Source organism: Haliotis cracherodii, unplaced genomic scaffold (assembly GCF_022045235.1).
Source record: "Haliotis cracherodii isolate W230 unplaced genomic scaffold, xgHalCrac1.p SCAF_18, whole genome shotgun sequence".
NCBI lineage: Eukaryota > Metazoa > Mollusca > Gastropoda > Lepetellida > Haliotidae > Haliotis > Haliotis cracherodii.
The window spans coordinates 22,371,747-22,396,419 of NW_027266273.1; the positions used below are offsets into that span (position 1 = coordinate 22,371,747).

Genomic DNA, 24,673 nt, shown 5'->3' on the forward strand with positions numbered 1-24,673 from the left:
CTATTGACCTATGGTCATTGTCACTGCACATGATTGTCACAACCTGCAAGTGCTTTGTGCTTTTAATTTCCTTTCCATGACAATTTCTTGCAGTCATAAATATTGCTACAAAATTTTAAAACCGGTGCGTTTGTGCACTACACCAGTTAACGAACATGCGACTAACATCGTTCAATATAAACATTGTATTTGTATTGAACGTTTCATGAATGAACGAAATCTCCCATGTGTTGCTTTTTTGAAGAGTGTATAATTAACATTAATCCAGATCATATAATTGTCCTGTGTATCAAATGTCCAGTATATCACAGATGAAGATAATTGTGTATTTGTTAAGATGAAATACGGGATATCGGGTGAGGCTATGTCTCAGTAACCTAGCTATGGATCGGGGATCGGGCGGTCACTTGATTGATGGTGTATCATCGTTTCCCGGCGTCACAAAATCAATCATTGTATATTTTTTTCAGGTCCAGACTGGAATATTGCTGACTACGGCGTAAACAACAAACAGTTCGATGAAACCACCAGTCCAACCCTAAACCCTTCATTGAACCTTACACACCTATCGTGTGATTTCCTTTTTCCAGATGTGGTTATGCATGCATGCCTCGTTCAATCCACATCAAATAATTGTCCTTTATGTCAAATATATTTATCCAACCGAAGTTCAAGGTTACCAGAATACTTGTTGTTCGAAAGATGATGGGCGCAACCTTGGTTCTGATCGAGCTGCGTGTGTTATTATAATATGTTGGAAGAAACAGAATGGAGTTTATCTAATTATGCTTGAATAAACAGAACATAATTTATTATACTATGCCAAATGAAACAGCACAGAAATGATTAAAATATGCAATAAAAAACAGAACAGTATTTATTAAACTATGCCCTGAGAAACAAACAGAATTTATTAAACTCTGCTATAAGAAACAGAACAGAATTTTAAAACTATGCTACAAGAAACAGAACAGAGTTCATTAAACTGTAACAGAACAGAATTTTAAAACTATGCTATAACAAACAGAACAGAGTTCATTAAACTGTAACAGAACAGAATTTTAAAACTATGCTATAACAAACAGAATAGAGTTCATTAAACTGTGCTAGAAGAAATAGAACAGAGTTTACTATACCATGCAAAAAGAAACAGAACAGAGTTTATTAAACTAAAATATGTGCTACAAGGAACAGAACAGAGTTTATTGAACTATGCTATAAGAAACAGATAAGAGTTGTTAAACTATGCTACAAGAAACAGAACATAATTTATTAAACTATGCTAGAAGACACAGGCCAGACTTGATTAAACTATGCTAAAAGAAACAGAACAGAATTTATTAAACCATGCTTAAGCAACAGAAGGGAGTTTATTTTGCTATGCCTGAAGAAACATAAAGGAGTTTATTATTCTTTGCTTGAAGAAACAGAACAAAATCTATTTTACGATGCTATAAGAAACAGGACAGAGTTGATTAAACTATGCTAGAAGACAGAGAACAGAGTTTATTAAACTATGCTATAAGAAACAGGACAGACTTTCTTAAACTATGCTATAAGAAACAGAACAGAATTTATTAAACTATGCTCTGAGAAACAGAACAAAATTTATCAAACTACGCTATAAGAAACAGAAGGGAGTTTATTTTACTATGCCAAAAGAAACAGAAGGAAGTTTATTGTGCTATGCTTGAAAAACCCCCAGAACATATTCTATTTTACGATGCTATAAGAAACAGAACAGAATTTATTAAACTATGCTAGAAGACACAGAACAGAGTTTATCAAACTATGCTATAAGAAACAGGACAGAATCTATTAAACTATGCTCTGAGAAACAGAACAAAATTTATCAAACTATGCTATAAAGAAACAGAAGGGAGTTCATTGTGCTATGCTTAAAGAAACAGAACATATTTTTACGATGCTATTAGAAACAGAACAGAGTTTATTAAATTACAATGAATGCTATAAGAAACAGAACAGAATTGAATAAACTATGCTATAAGAAACAGAACAGTATTTATTTTACTATGCCAAAAGAAACAGAATGGAGTTCATTGTACTGTGCCAAAAGAAACAGAACGGAATCTATTTTACTGTGCCAGAAGAAACAGAAGGGAGTTTATTATATTATGCCAAAAGAAACATAATGGAGTTTATTGTATTCTGCGAGAAGAAACAAAGTGGAGTTTACTATACTATGCTTGAAGAAACAGAACAGAGTTTATTAAATTACAATGAATGCTATAAGAAACAGTACAGAATTGAATAAACTATGCTATAAGAAACAGAACAGTATTTATTTTACTATGCCAGAAGAAACAGAATGGAGTTCATTGTACTGTGCCAAAAGAAACAGAATGGAATTTATTATACTATGCTTGAAGAAACAGAACATAATCTATTTTACTGTGCCAGAAGAAACAGAAGGGAGTTTATTATATTATGCCAAAAGAAACATAATGGAGTTTATTGTATTCTGCCAGAAGAAACAAAGTGGAGTTTACTATACTATGCTTGAAGAAACAGAACAGAGTTTATTAAACTACAATGTATGCTATAAGAAACAGTACAGAATTGAATAAACTGTGCTATAGGAAACAGAACAGAATCTTTTTTACTATGCCAAAAGAAACAGAATGGAGTTCATTGTACTGTGCCAAAAGAAACAGAATGGAGTTTATTATACTATGCTTGAAGAAACAGAACAGAATCTATTTTACGATGCTATAAGAAACAGTACAGAATTGAATAAACTGTGCTATAAGAGACAGAACAGAATTTATTTTACTATGCCAGAAGAAACAGAATGGAGTTTATTGTATTCTGCCAGAAGAAACAGAGTAGAGTTTATTATACTATGCTTGAGGAAACAGAACAGAATCTATCTCACTATGCCAAAAGAAACAGAATGGAGTTGATATACTATGCCAAAAGGAACAGAACAGAGTTCATTATACTATGCTTGAAGAAACAGAATGGAGTTATTTACTATGCCAGAAGAAACAGAATGAAGTTTATTGAACTATGCCAAAAGAAACAAAACAGAGTCCACAAAGATACGAATCTAAAGATCTAAACATCACCCATGTTTATGTAAGGAAGAGTTCGCCAAAACTTAGATAGGATCAAGCCAGTTTAGGCCAGTGTGACTGCAGCTCGGTCTAAATCCAGATTCCTTATTCCGATTTACTTTAGTCAGTGAGGCCAAGTTTTCATCTCGTTGCATTTATCTAACTCTAGTGTCCAAAACATACATTTTGGGGAATGACCCTCCTTGACAATTTGACCCGTGAAGATCCGGGGTAGAATAGGTCTTCAGCAACCCATGCTTGTAAGAGGCGACTAACGGGATCGGGTGGTCAGACTCGCTGACTTGGTTGATGCATGTCATCGTATTCCAATTGCGTGGATCGATGCTCAAGATATCAATTACTTGATTGTCTGGTCCAGACTCGATTATTTGCAGACCGACGTCATATAGCTGGGATATTGCTGAGTGCGGCGTTAAACAAGAAACAAACCAAACTTTGTCAATTTCTCCCCATCTTGCTTAGCCGAGGTTACACACTCATATGAGAGTGCGGAGTTAATTAACTGGCTGCCTATGCGTCTTGTCGATGGTCTTGTCAGAGTGTGGATTTAACTATCTTTATAATAGCTGGTTTACAGTTGCTATAGTAACGAGCTTGTGTATTCGTTGGTTGTTGATTTATCAGTGATCTTTGTACGGGACAATTGAGGTCTTAGCTCTTTAGATGGTGTCGACAGTTCGGGGTCGCTTGAGGATCATTGCATTACGTTCCTTCGCGAGATCAGGGTCGCTTGAAGATCATTGCATTAATATAAGTTCCTTCAACAGTTCGGGGTCGCTTGAGGATCATTGCATTAAGTTCCTTCGACAGTTCGGGGTCGCTTGAGGATCATTGCATTAAGTTCCCTCGACAGTTCGGGTCGCTTGAGGAGTATTGTATTAAGTTCCTTCGACAGTTCGAGGTCGCTTGAGGATCATTGCTTTAAGTTCCTTCGACAGTTCGGGTCGCTTGAGAATCATTGCATTATTTCAACAGTTCAGTGTCTGTTGAGGGTCATTGCATTAAGTTGAGGATCATAGGATCATTGCATTAAGTTCCATCGACAGTTCGGGGTCGCTTGAGGATCATTGCATTAAGTTCCTTCGACAGTTCGGGGTCGCTTAAAGATCATAGGATTATTGCATTAAGTTCCTTCGACAGTTCGGTGTCGGTTGAGGATCATAGCATCATTGCATTAAGTTCCTTCTGGAGTTCGGGTTCGCTTGAGGATCATAGGATCATTGCATTAAGTTCCTTGGGAAGTTCAGGGTCGCTTGAGGATCACTGAATTAAATTCCTTCGGCAGTGCAGGTTCGCTTGAGGATCATAGGATCATTGCATTAAGTTCCTTCGGGAGTTCGGTGTCGGTTGAAGATCATAGGATCATTGCATTAAGTTCCTTCGACAGTTCGGGTCGCTTGAGGTTCATTGCATTAAGTTCCTTCGACAGTTCTGGGTCGCTTGAGGATCATAGGATCATTGCATTAAGTTCCTTCGGCAGTTCGGGTTCGCTTGAGGATCATAGGATCATTGCATTAAGTTCCTTCGGCAGTTTGGGGTCGCTTGAGGATCATAGGATCATTGCATTAAGTACCTTCTGGAGTTCGGGTTCGCTTGAGGATCATAGGATCATTGCATTAAGTTCCTTCAGCAGTTCGGGGTCACTTTTTTGCATTAAGTTCCTTCAGCAGTTCGGGGTCACTTGAGGATCACTGAATTAAATTCCTTCGACAGTGGGTGTTCGCTTGAGGATCATAGGATCATTGCATTAAGTTCCTTCGGGAGTTCGGTGTCGATTGAAGATCATAGGATCATTGCATTAAGTTCCATCGACAGTTCGGGGTCGCTTGAGGATCATTGCATTAAGTTCCTTCGACAGTTCGGGGTCGCTTGAGGATCATTGCATTCAGTTCCTTTGGGAGTTGGGTGTCCATTGAGGATCATTGCATTAAGTTCCTTTGGCAATTCGGGTTTGCTTGAGGATCATAGGATCACCGGATTAAGTTCCTTCGACAGTTCGGGGTCGCTTGAGGATCATTGCATTAAGTTCCTTCGACAGTTCGGGGTCGCTTGAGGATCATTGCATTAAGTTCCTTTGGCAGTTCGGGTTTGCTTGAGGATCATAGGATCACTGCATTAAGTTCCTTCGACAGTTCGGGGTCGCTTGAGGATCATAGGATCATTGCATTAAGTTCCTTCGGCAGTTCGGGGTTGCTTGAGGATAATTGCATTCAGTTCCTTTGGGAGTTGGGTGTCGGTTGAGGATCACTGCATTAAGTTCCTTCGACAGTTCGGATTCGCTTGAGGATCATAGGATCATTGCATTAAGTTCCTTCGGGAGTTCAGTGTCGGTTGAGGATCATAGGATCATTGCATTAAGTTCCATCGACAGTTCAGGGTCGCTTGAGGATCATAGGATCATTGCATTAAGTTCCTTCGGCATTTCGGGGTCGCTTGAGGATCATTGCATTAAGTTCCTTTGGCAGTTCGGGTTTGCTTGAGGATCACTGCATTAAGTTCCTTCGACAGTTCGGGTTCGCTTGAGGATCATAGGATCATTGCATTAAGTTCCTTCGGCAGTTCGGTGTCGGTTGAGGATCATAGGATCATTGCATTAAGTTCCATCGACAGTTCGGGTCGCTTGAGGATCATTGCATTAAGTTCCTTCGACAGTTCGGGGTCGCTTGAAGATCATAGGATCATTGCATTAAGTTCCTTCGGCAGTTCGGGGTTGCTTGAGGATAATTGCATTCAGTTCCTTTGGGAGTTGGGTGTCGGTTGAGGATCACTGCATTAAGTTCCTTCGACAGTTCGGGTTCGCTTGAGGATCATAGGATCACTGGATTAAGTTCCTTCGACAGTTCGGGGTCGCTTGAGGATCATAGGATCATTGCATTAAGTTCCTTCGGGAGTTCGGTGTCGGTTGAAGATCATAGGATCATTGCATTAAGTTCCTTCGACAGTTCGGGGTCGCTTGAGGATCATTGCATTAAGTTCCTTTGGCAGTTCGGGATTGCTTGAGGATCATAGGATCACTGGATTAAGTTCCTTCGACAGTTCAGGGTCGCTTGAGGATCATAGGATCATTGCATTAAGTTCCTTCGGGAGTTTGGTGTCGGTTGAAGATCATAGGATCATTGCATTAAGTTCCTTCGACAGTTCGGGGTCGCTTGAGGATCATTGCATTAAGTTCCTTCGACAGTTCGGGGTCGCTTGAGGATCATTGCATTCAGTTCCTTTGGCAGTTCGGGTTTGCTTGAGGATCATAGGATCACTGCATTAAGTTCCTTCGACAGTTCGGGGTCGCTTGAGGATCATAGGATCATTGCATTAAGTTCCTTCGGGAGTTCGGGGCTGCTTGAGGATAATTGCATTCAGTTCCTTTGGGAGTTTGGTGTCGGTTGAGGATCACTGCATTAAGTTCCTTCGACAGTTCGGGTTCGCTTGAGGATCATAGGATCATTGCATTAAGTTCCTTCGGGAGTTCAGTGTCGGTTGAGGATCATAGGATCATTGCATTAAGTTCCATCGACAGTTCGGGTCGCTTGAGGATCATTGCATTAAGTTCCTTCGACAGTTCGGGGTCGCTTGACGATCGTTGCATTAAGTTCCTTCGGGTGTTCAGGGTCGCTTGAGGATCATTGCATTAAGTTCCTTCGACAGTTCGGGGTCGCTTGACGATCGTTGCATTAAGTTCCTTCGGGAGTTCAGGGTCGCTTGAGGATCATTGCATTCAGTTCCTTCGGCAGTTCGGGTTTGCTTGAGGATCATAAGATCACTGGATTAAGTTCCTTCGACAGTTCGGGGTCGCTTGAGGATCATAGGATCATTGCATTAAGTTCCTTCGGGAGTTCGGTGTCGGTTGAAGATCATAGGATCATTGCATTAAGTTCCTTCGACAGTTCGGGGTCGCTTGAGGATCATTGCATTAAGTTCCTTTGGCAGTTCGGGATTGCTTGAGGATCATAGGATCACTGGATTAAGTTCCTTCGACAGTTCAGGGTCGCTTGAGGATCATAGGATCATTGCATTAAGTTCCTTCGGGAGTTTGGTGTCGGTTGAAGATCATAGGATCATTGCATTAAGTTCCTTCGACAGTTCGGGGTCGCTTGAGGATCATTGCATTAAGTTCCTTCGACAGTTCGGGGTCGCTTGAGGATCATTGCATTCAGTTCCTTTGGCAGTTCGGGTTTGCTTGAGGATCATAGGATCACTGCATTAAGTTCCTTCGACAGTTCGGGGTCGCTTGAGGATCATAGGATCATTGCATTAAGTTCCTTCGGGAGTTCGGGGCTGCTTGAGGATAATTGCATTCAGTTCCTTTGGGAGTTTGGTGTCGGTTGAGGATCACTGCATTAAGTTCCTTCGACAGTTCGGGTTCGCTTGAGGATCATAGGATCATTGCATTAAGTTCCTTCGGGAGTTCAGTGTCGGTTGAGGATCATTGCATTAAGTTCCTTTGGCAGTTCGGGTTTGCTTGAGGATCATAGGATCACCGGATTAAGTTCCTTCGGCAGGATCATAGGATCATTGCATTAAGTTCCATCGACAGTTCGGGTCGCTTGAGGATCATTGCATTAAGTTCATTTGGCAGTTCGGGTTTGCTTGAGGATCATAGGATCACTGGATTAAGTTCCTTCGACAGTTCGGGGTCGCTTGAGGATCATAGGATCATTGCATTAAGTTCCTTCGGGAGTTCGGTGTCGGTTGAAGATCATAGGATCATTGCATTAAGTTCCGTGGACAGTTTGGGGTCACTTGAGTATCCTTGCATTCAGTTCCTTTGGGAGTTGGGTGTCCATTGAGGATCATTGCATTAAGTTCCTTCGACAGTTCGGGGTCGCTTGAGGATCATTGCATTAAGTTCCTTTGGCAGTTCGGGTTTGCTTGAGGATCATAGGATCACTGCATTAAGTTCCTTCGACAGTTCAGGGTCGCCTGAGGATCATAGGATCATTGCATTAAGTTCCTTTGGGAGTTGGGTGTCGGTTGAGGATCACTGCATTAAGTTCCTTCGACAGTTCGGGTTCGCTTGAAGATAATAGGATCATTGCATTAAGTTCCTTCGGGAGTTCAGTGTCGGTTGAGGATCATAGGATCATTGCATTAAGTTCCTTCGACAGTTCGGTGTCGCTTGAGGATCATAGGATCATTGCATTAAGTTCCTTCGGCATTTCGGGGTCGCTTGAGGATCATTGCATTAAGTTCCTTTGGCAGTTCGGGTTTGCTTGAGGATCACTGCATTAAGTTCCTTCGACAGTTCGGGGTCGCTTGAGGATCATAGGATCATTGCATTAAGTTCCTTCGGGAGTTCAGTGTCGGTTGAGGATCATAGGATCATTGCATTAAGTTCCATCGACAGTTCGGGTCGCTTGAGGATCATTGCATTAAGTTCCTTCGGCAGTTCGGGTTTGCTTGAGGATCATAGGATCACTGGATTAAGTTCCTTCGACAGTTCGGGGTCGCTTGAGGATCATAGGATCATTGCATTAAGTTCCTTCGGGAGTTCGGTGTCGGTTGAAGATCATAGGATCATTGCATTAAGTTCCGTCGACAGTTTGGGGTCACTTGAGTATCCTTGCATTCAGTTCCTTTGGGTGTTGGGTGTCCATTGAGGATCATTGCATTAAGTTCCTTCGACAGTTCAGGGTCGCTTGAGGATCACTGAATTAAATTCCTTCGACAGTTCGGGTTCGCTTGAGGATCATAGGATCATTTCATTAAGTTCCTTCGGGAGTTCGGTGTTGGTTGATGATCATAGGATCATTGCATTAAGTTCCTTCGACAGTTCGGGTCGGTTGAGGATCATTGCATTAAGTTCCTTCGACAGTTCGGGGTCGCTTGAGGATCATTGCATTAAGTTCCTTTGACAGTTCGGGGTCGCTTGAGGATCATAGGATCATTGCATTAAGTTCCTTCGGCAGTTCGGGGTTGCTTGAGGATAATTGCATTAAGTTCCTTTGGGAGTTGGGTGTCGGTTGAGGATCACTGCATTAAGTTCCTTCGACAGTTCGGGTTCGCTTGAGGATCATAGGATCATTGCATTAAGTTCCTTCGGGAGTTCAGTGTCGGTTGAGGATCATAGGATCATTGCATTAAGTTCCATCGACAGTTCGGGTCGCTTGAGGATCATTGCATTAAGTTCCTTCGACAGTTCGGGGTCGCTTGACGATCGTTGCATTAAGTTCCTTCGGGTGTTCAGGGTCGCTTGAGGATCATTGCATTAAGTTCCTTCGACAGTTCGGGGTCGCTTGACGATCGTTGCATTAAGTTCCTTCGGGAGTTCAGGGTCGCTTGAGGATCATTGCATTCAGTTCCTTTCGGCAGTTCGGGTTTGCTTGAGGGTCATAGGATCACTGGATTAAGTTCCTTCGACAGTTCGGGGTCGCTTGAGGATAATTGCATTCAGTTCCTTTGGGAGTTCGATGTCGGTTGAGGATCACCGCATTAAGTTCCTTCGACAGTTCGGGTTCGCTTGAGGATCATAGGATCATTGCATTAAGTTCCTTCGGGAGTTCAGTGTCGGTTGAGGATCATAGGATCATTGCATTAAGTTCCATCGACAGTTCGGGGTCGCTTGAGGATCATAGGATCATTGCATTAAGTTCCTTCGGCATTTCGGGGTCGCTTGAGGATCACTGCATTAAGTTCCTTCGACAGTTCGGGTTCGCTTGAGGATCATAGGATCATTGCATTAAGTTCCTTCGGGAGTTCGGTGTCGGTTGAGGATCATAGGATCACTGCATTAAGTTCCATCGACAGTTCGGGTCGCTTGACGATCGTTGCATTAAGTTCCTTCGGGTGTTCAGGGTCGCTTGAGGATCACTGCATTAAGTTCCTTCGGCAGTTCGGGTTAGCTTGAGGATCATAGGATCACTGGATTAAGTTCTTTCAACAGTTCGGGGTCGCTTGAGGATCACTGAATTAAATTCCTTCAACAGTGCGGGTTCGCCTGAGGATCATAGGATCATTGCATTAAGTTCCGTCGACAGTTCGGGGTCGCTTGACGATCGTTGCATTAAGTTCCTTCGGGAGTTCAGGGTCGCTTGAGGATCATTGCATTCAGTTCCTTCGGCAGTTCGGGTTTGCTTGAGGGTCATAGGATCACTGGATTAAGTTCCTTCGACAGTTCGGGGTCGCTTGAGGATCATAGGATGATTGCATTAAGTTCCTTCGGCAGTTCGGGGTCGCTTGAGGATAATTGCATTCAGTTCCTTTGGGAGTTGGGTATCGGTTGAGGATCACTGCATTAAGCATTGATTTGGAGATCTCTTGTGGTCCTTCACATTTTCGACAGTAGGGTTTTATGCACTGATTCCCGAACCGGGGCTTTTCGATAGTTCGGTACTGAAAATTCCGACATGGATGGGTCGGTCCTTATGCATAAAATAGTTTTGACACTTCGGTTATTACCATTCAGAATGCCTGTCTTAATTTACATATAGCTGATAACAATAAAACTGTGAACGTTTGATAATATTCTTTTCTCTAATTCGTTTATATCTTATTATTACACCCTGGCCTGATGGGCACATCCCCGGGACAATATGCACATATTTCTGCATAGGTACAAAGCTAACACAATAATGTCAGCAAGTGAACAAACAAAACATGTTCTGCTTCGGGTCGGTGTTAGTAGACACTGACTGACTGGAGAGACAGAGGCGCGCAGGTGTTAGTAGACACTGACTGGAGAGACAGAGGCGGGTAGGTGTTAGTAGACACTGACTGGAGAGACAGAGACGAGCAGGTGTTAGTAGACACTGACTGGAGAGACAGAGGAGGGTAGGTGTTAGTAGACACTGACTGGAGAGACAGAGGCGGGTATGTGTTAGTAGACACTGACTGGAGAGACAGAGACGAGCAGGTGTTAGTAGACACTGACTAGAGAGACAGAGACGGGTAGGTGTTAGTAGACACTGACTGGAGAGACAGAGACGGGTAGGTGTTAGTAGACACTGACTGACTGGAGAGACAGAGACGGGTAGGTGTTATTAAAGCACTGATTCTGGAAAGCGAGTCTGCATTGAACTGGGTGTAGAAAGTATACCAAGAATGAAGCAAGTGTAACATCACTGTAAGCGTCTTCTCTCTGAAGCACATGGTACGTTGTCGCTATTCAAGGCACGACCACCTGTGACGGCTCAGGTTTGATAAAGTGGACATTCCGGTAGTCTCCCTTTAAACTTCCCACCACCAGCTGGGAAGGATGCTGACGGCTTATCGACCAATCAAACTCCAGTAAAATGAAGTATATAGCTTCACACTTATCATAGTTCTATGTGAGCGGAACACCGACAAGTGCCTCTTCTATCGGACATACAGGAACCACAGCTTCAGGTAGGTGGGGCGGGGCGGGGAGACGAGAAGAACCCCCAGGATATAGGCCTGGAAGGAATAATGGCTTGTCACCAAGTCACTAACTGTACAGCAAATGTGTGACGAGACCTTACTTGTGAAAATATATTGATATCCGTGAAATTAACTATATGAGTCAATCCTATCCCAAAAACTAGAATATAGAATATATTGAAATTACTTGCAATTCGAGTTACAACGAGTTCACTATGAGCTGAGTTAGCAGACACATTTACACATTTGGTTTTAAATAAAATGACTTTAAATTAAACCTGATGACTGCGCAAGTTTCTTTGACAGCACATAACTGCTTTTGAAACCGGTCTCAGATATGAGTGCCCCAGTGAGAGAGGTCGTTCAGTATTGTCTTTTATAAAAAATAATTGTCAGTCAGGAAAACATTACATTCTCGGGGCTTTTTGTCAATGATATAACGAATTTGCTTATAACGAACTGACGGATATAACGAACTTATGATAAGTCCCGGCCATTTGCTGTATATATGCTGAAAACATGCTTATAACGAACTACGGTTATAAGGAACTAAACTAAGTGGTCCCTTTGAGTTCGCTATAACCGTAGTTTACTGTATATATATTCATTTATTTATATAATAAGGAGGAGAGAACCTAACTCATATCAAAATTAAATTTAGACGGCAATCGATAAGTGCCGCAGCGACGCACATCAAGAGACAAGAGGAGAAACCTATACTGTGTTTCTTAATGTTAGGGACATTGATGAGTTATATATGAGGTGATGAAAAATTGACTCGAGTTTCATCTACGAACCATTAATACACTATCGGCTGTCATTGTGTGTAACACGTGTTGTGTTGACCCAGCCGTAAGATGAAGTATTGGAGGCCGCCTTCTTACTTCTGTTTCTCCTGCGTATTGAAGCATGGTGTGAAGACTCCGGCTACAGCAGTTGTTTGTAGAGACGACACATTGCTATTATACATTCATGTCGTATACGACCTCGTTACACAAGCAATCGTGAGAAACGTGTGTGTGTCTTCATTTCTGTCTGACAGATATTAGCATTGTATTCCGTCGGCGAGTAGAATTCCCAGTATCTATATAACAATCATAAAACAATAGATCCGTTTTACAAACATAAAAATAGATCCTTTTCGCAATAGCAACATGGGGTATTTCCGTTTTTACAATCATAAAACAATTGTTCCCTTTTCACAATCGTAAAACAATTGATCTTTTTTTACAATTAGTAAACTGTGATGTCTTCCGTTTCTACCATAATAAAACAACAGTACCTATTTCACAATCGTCTACCAGTGGCCTTCCTTTTACAATATTAAATGTTTTTTTTTCCGTTTTTACAGGTAAACAATCGACCCGCTTTAGCAATAGTTACACAATGGAATCGTTCAATACCTAAACGGTCCAATATCAAGTAGATTTTAAAAATACACAAATACATTAGTCGTACATGTTTCACAAACACAATGCGAGCTAGATAAAGAAACACAGATTGTTCGTGCTTACGTAATGGAAATATTGTAACAACTGTAACTGTCAATGAATAAGAATTGATTTTCTTACCGTGCACTAACTGAAGTGTGTTTATGTTCAATAGGCACAGACCATATACATCAATGGATATAAGTTGATAAAAAATAGTTCTGCATTATCATGTGTCAATTGTACCAAAATACGTACATGCAATGAAATAGTCATAAGTCAAAACAATGAAAGCTGTACTACATTGGTCAATGTCAAAACGATGAGAGCTGTACTACATTGGTCAACGAAGAGAGCTGTACTACATTGGTCAATGTCAAAACGATGAGAGCTGTACTACACTGGTCAATGTCAAAACGATGAGAGCTGTACTAAATTGGTCAAGGTCAAAACGATGAGAGCTGTACTACATTGGTCAATGTCAAAACAATGAGAGCTGTACTACATTGGTCAATGTCAAAACGATGAGAGCTGTACTACATTGGTCAATGTCAAAACAATGAGAGCTGTACTACATTGGTCAATGTCAAAACGAAGAGAGCTGTACTACATTGGTCAATGTCAAAACGATGAGAGCTGTACTACATTGGTCAACGAAGAGAGCTGTACTACATTGGTCAATGTCAAAACGATGAGAGCTGTACTACATTGGTCAACGAAGAGAGCTGTACTACATTGGTCAATGTCAAAACAATGAGAGCTGTACTACATTGGTCAACGAAGAGAGCTGTACTACAGTGGTCAATGTCAAAACGAAGAGAGCTGTACTACAGTGGTCAATGTCAAAACGAAGAGAGCTGTACTACATTGGTCAATGTCAAAACGATGAGAGCTGTACTGCATTGGTCAGCGAAGAGAGCTGTACTACATTGGTCAATGTCAAAACGATGAGAGCTGTACTACATTGGTCAATGTCAAAACGATGAGAGCTGTACTACATTGGTCAATGTCAAAACGATGAGAGCTGTACTACATTGGTCAATGTCAAAACAATGAGAGCTGTACTACATTGGTCAATGTCAAAACGAAGAGAGCTGTACTACATTGGTCAATGTCAAAACGAATAGAGCTGTACTACATTGGTCAACGAAGAGAGCTGCACTACATTGGTCAATGTCAAAACGATGAGAGCTGTACTACATTGGTCAATGTCAAAACAATGAGAGCTGTACTACATTGGTCAATGTCAAAACGAAGAGAGCTGTACTACATTGGTCAATGTCAAAACGAATAGAGCTGTACTACATTGGTCAACGAAGAGAGCTGCATTACATTGGTCAATGTCAAAACGATGAGAACTGTACTACATTGGTCAACGAAGAGAGCTGTACTACATTGGTCAATGTCAAAACGAAGAGAGCTGTACTATGTTGGTCAATGTCAAAACGAATAGAGCTGTACTACATTGGTCAATGTCAAAACAATGAGAGATGTACTACATTGGTCAACGAAGAGAGCTGTACTACATTGGTCAATGTCAAAACGAAGAGAGCTGTACTATGTTGGTCAATGTCAAAACGAAGAGAGCTTTACTATGTTGGTCAATATCAAAACGAATAGAGCTGTACTATGTTGGTCAATGTCAAAACGAAGAGAGCTGTACTACATTGGTCAATGTCAAAACGAGGAGAGCTGTACTATGTTGGTCAATGTCAAAACGAAGAGAGCTGTACTATGTTGGTCAATGACAAAACGAAGAGAGCTGTACTATGTTGGTCAAGGTCAAAACGAATAGAGCTTTACTACATTTATCAAACTTAAAACGAAGAGAGCAGCACTACATTGGTCAAACTCAAAGCCGTTCTTTCGACCAGCATGCACAGCAATTATGTATTATCCAAGACCCGTATTATATAATTTGACATGTCATTTACAGTAATGGCTAATTTTTTTAAGTAAAAAAATTCAAACCAGCTAGGGGGCCTATTCGACACCCCCCACCCCCATTCCCCCCCCCCACCCCCCACCCCCCACCCACCCCACACACTTACGCCCCCACATGCTTGTGGCTCCTTTAAAGTACTAAGGTATATACATTAATGAATGAATAAAAAAATGTGTCCCCCTTTGATTGAATTTCGTGCATCCCTGTTCACAGTAAAATGGGTTGATCCCCATGCCTACATCGTCTAACTAGCAAGGACACTCACCCCTGAATTTACCTGGGTTTTCTAATAGCTACTGTTTACATGTTTAAACAAAATAGACATAACGGGTTGATACCCCACTAAACGTTTCGCTCTATTACTAGGATACCATAACGATAGTAGCACGTCAAAAGCTTTAGACATTAAATCTACGTAATGACTGGGAGGCAAATAAGACTTCGGAATCAAATTTCAAAAACTGTGATGCTTTTCATACTTTGCCATTTCATCAGTCAAGTTGATTCTGGTCTTGGTAACAGCTGACACGGTTTGACTACTCCACTGATGCTTGTCGGCACTTAGTGATTATAATTGCTGTGTCAGCTATATTGTAACAGTTGCAAACTAGCTACCAATCTCGCCGATACCATTTGATAAAGAAAATTGTTTACCTACATTCGTTTTTTTTTTAATTTCAAGAATTGACAAAGTAAATCCACCAGCTGCTTCATGGAACGCTCTTTGGGGGTTCCTTTGATTTAAGATGACGTAAAGGGGTACTCGTGCGAGGAGAGATAGGCTGGGCATGGTGAATTGATGACCTTGGCGCTTTATAGTAGTTGTCTATAACAAGGCTGTTTATAGATAGATGAGTGCGCAGTAGGTGTGAAGATCACGTTGTTCAGTCGTCTCTTGTTGACCTAACACAACAATAGTTGTACGTACAATTGATTTTTTTGTGTGTTTGTGCAGCTGATGAAACAGAAAAAGTTGATAAAATTAATCTCCGAAATTATGTCCTTTATTGACGCGTAGAATTTGGGAAAAAAACTTGAACAATGGGAATTGCCATTGTTTTTATAGCTTTATATTACAAAGAAGTCAGCTGTGGTATTTCATGCTGCCAATGTGTCAGAAGCCCTGTGTCCCCATGTATATCACGTTGTCTCATATTCCTGTTGAGGAAAGGTGTTTAGACATTTGTCCTGCATTTGCCTTGACCCAGCGATCAGGTACATTGTATAACAACGAGGATAGGATCTCTTTAAAATTGAACATGATTTGTTTGTATATGATTTATATATGAATTGAATTTTCGATCAATTGCCTTTTCATTAATGTTTTTGCAGATTTTTATATTAATGCTTATTTGATTCTACTAGAGGTTCAATTCTGGTGTTCTCTGTCGTGATGTTGCTGGCAAAAATATACTTATTCATTCACTCGCTCACTCACTTAATGTTTGTTTGGTTTGTTTGTTTGTTTGTTGTTTAATGCCGCTCTCGGCAATATTCAAGCTACATGACGGCGGTCTGTAGATGATCGAAACGACCAGACAGTCAAGTTATTGACATCATGAGCATCGATCTATGAAATTAGGAGACGATGACATGCATCAACCACGTCAGCGAGTCTGACCACCCGATCCCGTTAGTCGCCTGTTGCTGAAGGCCCGTCACAGTAGGTTATTGATGTGAAAAAGAAGTAACATTTGTATGTCGTGTATATAGTGTTTATTACCTTTGTAAAAAAATATCTGTTGGGCGTTGTTCTATTTTGTGTGTAATATTCCAAATTTTAATCAGTAATCAGTTCGTACTATAAAACGGTATTATTTTGTCTGAAAGATTTGTTCTCTTTCAGACTCTATACGCATTTTAAGTACAGTACACTACGGTTATAACGAACTAAAAGGGACTTCTTATTTTAGTTCGTTATAACCGTAATTCGTTATAAGCATATACACAGTATAACTACAGCAAATAGTCGGGACTAAACAGTTAGTTCGTTATATCCGTTAGCTCGTTATAAGCGTGTTCGTTATAACCGTAGTTTACAGTATAGGCGTTTATATTTGGGGCTTAGTCATGCTGGGCCTTACGGGACAGGTGAACAGACGCCGGTGTACCAAGATCTTGTTGAGTACATGGTTTTCTGGCTTGCTGAAATAATTATTTAGGAATTATTCGTGGTTTACAATTTTCATGAGACTGGTTAGTCGGTGAAGTGAATTAAAACAACCGCTTTTGTTGCTCCACAGAAGCAATTATAATGCTTTACAATAATGGTTCGGTTTCCTTGAGGTTTAATATAGAGTTGAAGCACATAATTCTACCTCTGTATTTTGTCAACGTGACTCACTCACTCACTCACTCACCGACTCATTCATTCACTCACTCACTCACTCACAGTTTCAGTAGATAAATGACAAACATGACAGATAAATGACACAATTTATTACACACCTGGTAACGTCTTCATCCAACATTAGAGGGGCTATGGGGTAGCCTAGTCGTTAAAATGCGTTTTCGAGTCCTCTCATGGCTACAATGTGAGAAGCCCATTTCTGGTGTCCCCCGCCCTGATATTGCTGGAATATTGCAAAAAGCGGCGTAAAACCATACTCACTCTCTCTAACATTAGATCCAATATTACGTGCAATAACTAGAGCAGCGACAAGTGACGTCCACACGAATAGCGTATTCATTCAAATGTACCGTTACTTCCGTGAACGTGCTATTGTATAATGCACAGTAGGCCGTGAACCGCACCATTAAACTGCAACCTAATGTGTTAATAAGTGGCATTGATCCCTAACCTCCCTGACTTGACGCTGACTTGGCGTTGTCGAGCCACGCGTAGTACACAAGCGAGTTGACATCGTCACAAGCAAGGCAGGACACAGCTCCATCTATTAACACTTGTGACAGTATCGACCTTAAGTCAGACTATATCAAGTCCTGCTACCATTATCCACACGTTTTATCGTCCTTTTATGGGAATGTATGGCGGCCGGGCTTTGGTTTCGAGACAAAGATGGGTAGAGATATGAGAACAGATGTGGGCACGGGCAAGAAAGGATATCGAAATGTTTTCCCCGTTATCGGCGGGTTATGAATATATTTCTATCATTTCCCCATTACAGCCAGCAAGCAGGGGGTGGCCAGCGCTGGAGGTATTACGCTCAGTTATACTAAGGACGAATTGATGGCTGTAACGCATCAATAAGATGGCTGTGTCACTATCAAAATGCATTTTCTTTATATTCTTTATTACCCAGTAATGTTCTAGTTCTAGAAAGAAATGCATTAGTGGGTCACCTGAGTTAATTAGCCTGGGGCTCAAGGCTTAGAATACAGTTATAGGATATTATCGAATGTTTGTGAACAATTATTGATGTTGGGTAGGAATCGTATGAAGGACATTCTGAGGTGGGAAATTGTAATATATTTCATATTGACTTCCTAACAATGACGTTTTAACATATAGCTCAGTCATTATCATAATGTGTCTTGATGTCGAACCATGGCTGTAACGGCTTTCTCATGGGAGTGTTGAGCCGTTTCTCCCTTCACAGTCAATATAACCACCAGAATATAGTTCCTCAAAACGAGACATAAAACATAGACTCAAACACTCTGACGTGACAATTTGTTGTTATCAATATAACTCGTATCATTAGATTGGTACATTCTCTCGGCAATAGACTGGCTTTAAATTACAAGATGTCAAAATGGTTGCCAACATCAACCCTCACTGAACATGTGACGATTAACTGTTGATAATCACTGTTAATTTGGGCGATCACTTGAAGGTTCTTTTTAGAAATATCGAATAGGATTCGTAGATAACAGGTTACAGTGAGAACCGTTTTATTAGGTACTTCAGGTAAGGTCGTAGCGAATAATTTATATCCCGTTAACAAGTTTGTAAGTACCAACCCGAGTAATACTGGCCTGTAACTATGTACTCGAATTATTTGAGCTTGTAACTATATAAGTAATGTAGCCATGTAACTATGTGCCTGAGTAATGTAGGCTTGTAACTATGTATCCGAGTAATGTAGCCATATAACTATGTATCCGAGTAATCTAGCCATGTATCTATGTACCTGAGTAATGTAGGCCCGTAACTATGTACCTGACTAATACAGGTCTGTAACTCTGCACCCGAGTAATGTAGGCCTGTAACTATGTATCTGAGTAATGTAGCCCTGTAACTATGTACCTGAGTAATGTTACCATGTGCCTGAGTAATGTAGCCATGTAACTGTGTACCCGAGTAATGTCACATGTCTTTGAGTACCTGAGTAATGTAGCCATGTATTTATGTACCTGAGTAATGTAACCATGTAACTATGTACCTGAGTAATGTAGCCTTGTAACTATATAAGTAATGTAGCCATGTAACTATGTGCCTGAGTAATGTAGGCTTGTAACTATCTATCCGAGTAATGTAGCCATATAACTATGTATCCGAGTAATCTAGCCATGTATCTATGTACCTGAGTAATGTAGGCCCGTAACTATGTACCTGACTAATACAGGTCTGTAACTCTGCACCCGAGTAATGTTGGCCTGTAACTATGTATCTGAGTAATGTAGCCCTGTAACTATGTACCTGAGTAATGTTACCATGTACCTGAGTAATGTAGCCATGTAACTGTGTACCTGAGTAATGTAGCCTTGTAACTATATACCTGAGTAATGTCACATGTCTTTGAGTACCTGAGTAATGTAGCCATGTATTTATGTACCTGAGTAATGTAACCATGTAACTATGTACCTGAGTAATGTAGCCTTGTAACTATATACCTGAGTAATGTAGCCTTGTAACTATATACCTGAGTAATGTAACCATGTAACTATATACCTGAGTAATGTAACCATGTACCTGAGTAATGTAACCATGTAACTATATACCTGAGTAATGTAACCATGTAACTATATACCTGAGTAATGTAACCATGTAACTATGTACCTGAGTAATGTAGCCTTGTAACTATATACCTGAGTAATGTCACATGTCACTAAGTACCTGAGTAATGTAGGCTTGTAACTATATACCTGAGTAATGTAACCATGTAACTATGTACCTGAGTAATGTAGCCTTGTAACTATATACCTGAGTAATGTTGCCATGTAACTATGTACCTGAGTAATGTAACCATGTAACTATATACCTGAGTAATGTAACCATGTAACTATATACCTGAGTAATGTCACATGTCACTAAGTACCTGAGTAATGTAGCCATGTAACTATGTACCTGAGTAATGTTGCCATGTAACTATATACCTGAGTAATGTAACCATGTAACTATGTACCTGTACCTGGAATAATCCTGGCTCCATATCAACCCCACCTCCCAACCCCCACCCCCCACCCCACCCACCCACCCACTCTCGAATACCAAATGGTTGGCCTACAATAAATCTCGAACTAAGGACAATAGCGATGCACAACTGAAATTGAGCTCCCATGCCTTAGATAAGAAATCTGGAATGAATACTCTAACCCCTCAATGTTATCGGAGAAATGAAACTCCTAAAGTAAAGATATTGTTGACATTTTAAGCTAACTTAACTCTATGGCCGTAGTGTATTAGAAATCTTGTGGGTTCATCTATCCATTGTATTCATAGTGGGAAGTAGTCGATAAGTCTTTCCAAGGACAACAAAGACTTATTGAGTTAGAACGGGGCCAAGTTTAATTGAGAGTTAGATCGATGCTTTACGTGTCAACATCCACTACGACCCTCACCAAGAGAGACTACTACGTTAGATACTTCTGTGATTAGTCACGTGGCTTCAACCCTTGTCACTCGCCCCTACACGTGGCAGAGCTAACGGTAGTTATACCATTACGGAAGCCTAATAGTGCCACTTTGGTAGCATATTTCTTTTTAAATCGAAATTTCTCGTTATATCTATTATTTGTTTTTGTTAATTTCGATTTCAATTCTATTTTTTAAAAATCGAACTTTCGATTCTTTTCTCATTACTTTGATTACTGTCTCGTAATTGCGATTATTTTTTCAAATATAATGGAAATGATGAGAATATCAAAGTAACAAGAAACAATTCGAAATTTAATGCAGAAATATTTAAAATTGAAAAAAAACGAGAAAAAAATCAAAATTACTAAAGATTTAAATACACCAATCCCAGATACCCCAAATATAACATTTCCTCGACATTTCGAAAATACAATTGAAATAATGAGAAAAATATAATTAAGCCACCTAGATGGCAACATTAGGCTTTTGTATACGAATGATGTTGTTTTAATCTTGTGTGTTTGTATTTCTAAAAAGGTGGGATCGCGTTATGAGTGAGTTTTTCATAATGTGTCTTTAAGATCATTGACTCAAAGTGTGTTTCTGCTCCAAATTTATTACAAGCAATTTAACCGCCGCCAACGCCTATGTATAACTGATAACTGCTCAAATCCCGTTAATCCAGCTCATCCTCTCATCAACTAGGTGAGATGCTACCTGTTTGGTAAAGCCTCGGTCACACAGACAATGCGACCGCGATGCGACCTCCTTGCGACCAAAATATTTGACAATCGGAATGAGGTTCCAAGGGGTCTCTGGAAGGTTTCACTGAATCGCTGCAAGGTTGCAGAACTGTCGAAAAACCTATTCGGTCGCAACCAGTCTTTTGAACAATCGCAGATTGGTTTCTCCCTACGACGATCGGTTTCGCCTACTCGTCGCCCTTTTTAACCTAATGGCAACCCATCTGTGATTGATCAGTGATGAGGCGGTGATCGACCGGCGCTTCATCCGTGACAACTTGCAAAGAAATTATTTCATTCATTTACCATCATGTTTTGATCGGTGATCGATCGACAACTAGTCACCGACCAGTCCCCTTTCAGTTGCAACAAGTTACCGAAGATTCGCTGACTAGTCACCAATCGGCCTGAACTAACATTTCGCCGTATCTGCGGTGAACAGTTGCCGATCAATCACTTACAAGTTGCAAAAACCTATCGCTGATTGATCGGCGATCATACCCTGATTCCAAATATGGGCAGATGTAGAAATCAGTCGCCAAGAGGTTACATCGCGTTCGCATTGTCTGTGTGACTGTAGCTTAAGGTTTATATTCCACCTGTGTCTTGAAACTGGTAAATGTCTACCACTGAAAGTAGCGTGAAAACAACCGGACCGTAGCCAACGTACAGCATCGACTTACGTTACAGGAGGCTGCTTGTTAGTGAGTGAGTGAGTGAGTGAGTGAGTGTGTTGGTGGGTGGGTGAGAAGGTAATAACTGTCTGTGAAAAATAATTTCGGGCGTGTAGATTAATATCTGGTGTGTCCACCATGTTGGGCGATACATGCACGACACATAGTGGCATAGTGTTGATTAACTTGCGTGTGGTTGCCCTTGGTATTGTCGCCATTCCGCCTGAAGAGCTGCCCAAGCTGGCCACATCAGCGGGTTCTGGGTCCCTGGCGCACACCCTCTGTCCGAGAACACCCCACAGATGCTCTCTTGGGGACATGTCCGGGGACTTCGCGGGTCCGTCCAGTGTCCGTATGCCTTATTGTCGGAGTTACTCGGTGACGACCTGGGCACGATGTGGTATGGCGTTGTTATCTTGCAGTTCAAATATTCTGGAACAACGACAGGGCGCAATATTTCGTCAACATATCGCTGGTCAGTCAAATGTACATTCACAATAACCAAATTAGTTCGCCTGTTATGTGTCATACCTCCCATCTCCATACCGATCCTGGTCAAGAATTGTTGCCCTGGCATTCCGCTCGCCGATACGTCGCCAACAACGTTTTCTGCCATCTGCGAATCGGAGGCAAAACCTTGATTCGTCTATTAACATGGTGTAACGCCATTGGCGCACAACCCGTCCCAACCCGACACAATTTACAGGACACCTTGCTTTCAAGCGGGCTGCTTAACGTCGGTTTTCAACGGTAGGTGTTTAAATTCACCTTCCTGTTATTGTACGGAATTCAATATCGATTATAGGAGCAGATTTGAACGTATTGCGTAGTGCATTTAATGTAACGAGACGATCTTGTCTAGGTGTCGAGTTTTAGGCCTGCCACGCCTAGGTCTCATTGCAACCCCACTTGTTTGACGGTCGAGAAACGCCACTTTTTGATTTGCCAAACATTTTGACTTGGGATATTGACGTCCCCTCTCTATCGTACCCACAATTCGCCATTTTGTCTGTTCATTGAGGTACTGTATCTGAGACATTTCTAAGCGTGTGCTTGGCTCAGTTGCAATAGTGGTCGAGAGTTCCCCTCTAGGAGCACACACTTCTGTGTGTTCATGCTTGATATAAATTTCATTATGATTAGATGTTGTGTTCAGATGCAACGATACGGTATAGTACACCTCACGAAAGTTACATACAACTCGTTTGTTCCCTTATTCTTTGTCGGTAGTAAATCACGGAAAAAACAGTATATGTCTGATTTGCATGATTAGACCATGAGTTGCGATGTTTTATATGTGTTCGCTAGAGACATCCTCCCATCCTATGGCCTCAATCATGGCTGTCTGTCGACTCGTGAAAAAACGGGTTAGAAAAGGTCTTCAGCAAACCCATGCTTGTCATAAGAGGCGACTAACAGGATCAGGTGGTCAGGCTCGCTGACTTGGTTGATGCATGTCATCGTATCCCAGTCCCGTGGATCGATGCTCATGATATAATCACTGGATTGTCTGGTCCAGACTCGATTATTTTCAGACCGCCGTCCTATAACTGGAAAATTGCTGAGTGCGGCATTAAACAAACAAACAAACAAACAAACAAACAAACAAACAAACAAACAAATGTCTGTCGTTCGTACGTGGTGAAACGGGGGTGAGAATGTAAGTCCTGCATAAACATGAATATCACGTTTCTCCAACTAATCTCTAATATATTACATATTATATTATAGTCGATATAATCCTAATGCTACACATTTAATGCGCTTAAAGAACATACTGCATATATTTGCATGTATTTATACATACATATATTGACATTGTATGTATATTTACTTACCTTAAAATACTGACGCTTTGCAGATCAACACGAACGTCAATAGGTTTGTTCAAACGGATTACTTCGTTCTATATACTTCTATGCTTGATAACCCTTCAGGAAGCTGCTGTCGTCTTTGCTTGGTAGACCTCCAAGTAGCTATCTTATTTGCTTGGTAGCCCTTCAGGTAGCTGCAGTTTCTTTTGCTTTGTAGTCCAGGAAGCTGCAGTTTCTTTTGCTTGGTAGTCCTTCAGATGGCTGCAGTTTCTTTTGCTTGGTAGTCCTTCAGGAAGCTGCAGTTTCTTTTGCTTGGTAGCCCTTCAGGAAGGTGCAGTTTCTTTTGCTTGGTAGCCCTTCAGATGGCTGCAGTTTCTTTTGCTTGGTAGTCCTTCAGGAAGCTGCAGTTTCTTTTGCTTGGTAGCCCTTCAGATGGCTGCAGTTTCTTTTGCTTGGTAGTCCTTCAGGAAGCTGCAGTTTCTTTTGCTTGGTAGCCCTTCAGGAAGCTGCAGTTTCTTTTGCTTGGTAGCCCTTCAGATGGCTGCAGTTTCTTTTGCTTGGTAGTCCTTCAGGAAGCTGCAGTTTCTTTTGCATGGTAGTCCTTCAGGAAGCTGCAGTTTCTTTTGCTTGGTAGTCCTTCAGGAAGCTGCAGTTTCTTTTGCTTGGTAGCCCTTCAGGAAGCTGCAGTTTCTTTTGCTTGGTAGTCCAGGAAGCTGCAGTTTCTTTTGCTTGGTAGTCAGTCCTTCAGGAAGCTGCAGTTTCTTTTGCTTGGTAGTCAGTCCTCCAGGAAGCTGCAGTTTCTTTTGATTGGTAGTCCTTCAGATGGCTGCAGTTTCTTTTGCTTGGTAGTCCTTCAGGAAGCTGCAGTTTCTTTTGC

At 41.2% G+C, this 24,673-nt stretch overlaps 1 protein-coding gene across 3 annotated transcripts in view; it reads left to right on the forward strand.

Moving 5' to 3' along the window:
- Positions 1-11,363: 11,363 nt before the first annotated feature.
- LOC139465895 (uncharacterized) overlaps positions 11,364-24,673 on the forward strand; it is a 92,763-nt gene continuing 79,453 nt past the window's right edge. For 2 of the 3 annotated variants that reach the window (XM_071247878.1, XM_071247881.1), the window contains exons 1-2: positions 11,364-11,417; positions 23,844-23,863. The gene's annotated coding sequence lies outside the window, so the exon portion shown is untranslated. The remainder of the gene's footprint in view (positions 11,418-23,843; positions 23,864-24,673) is intronic. The other variant, XM_071247879.1, reaches the window with a different exon arrangement.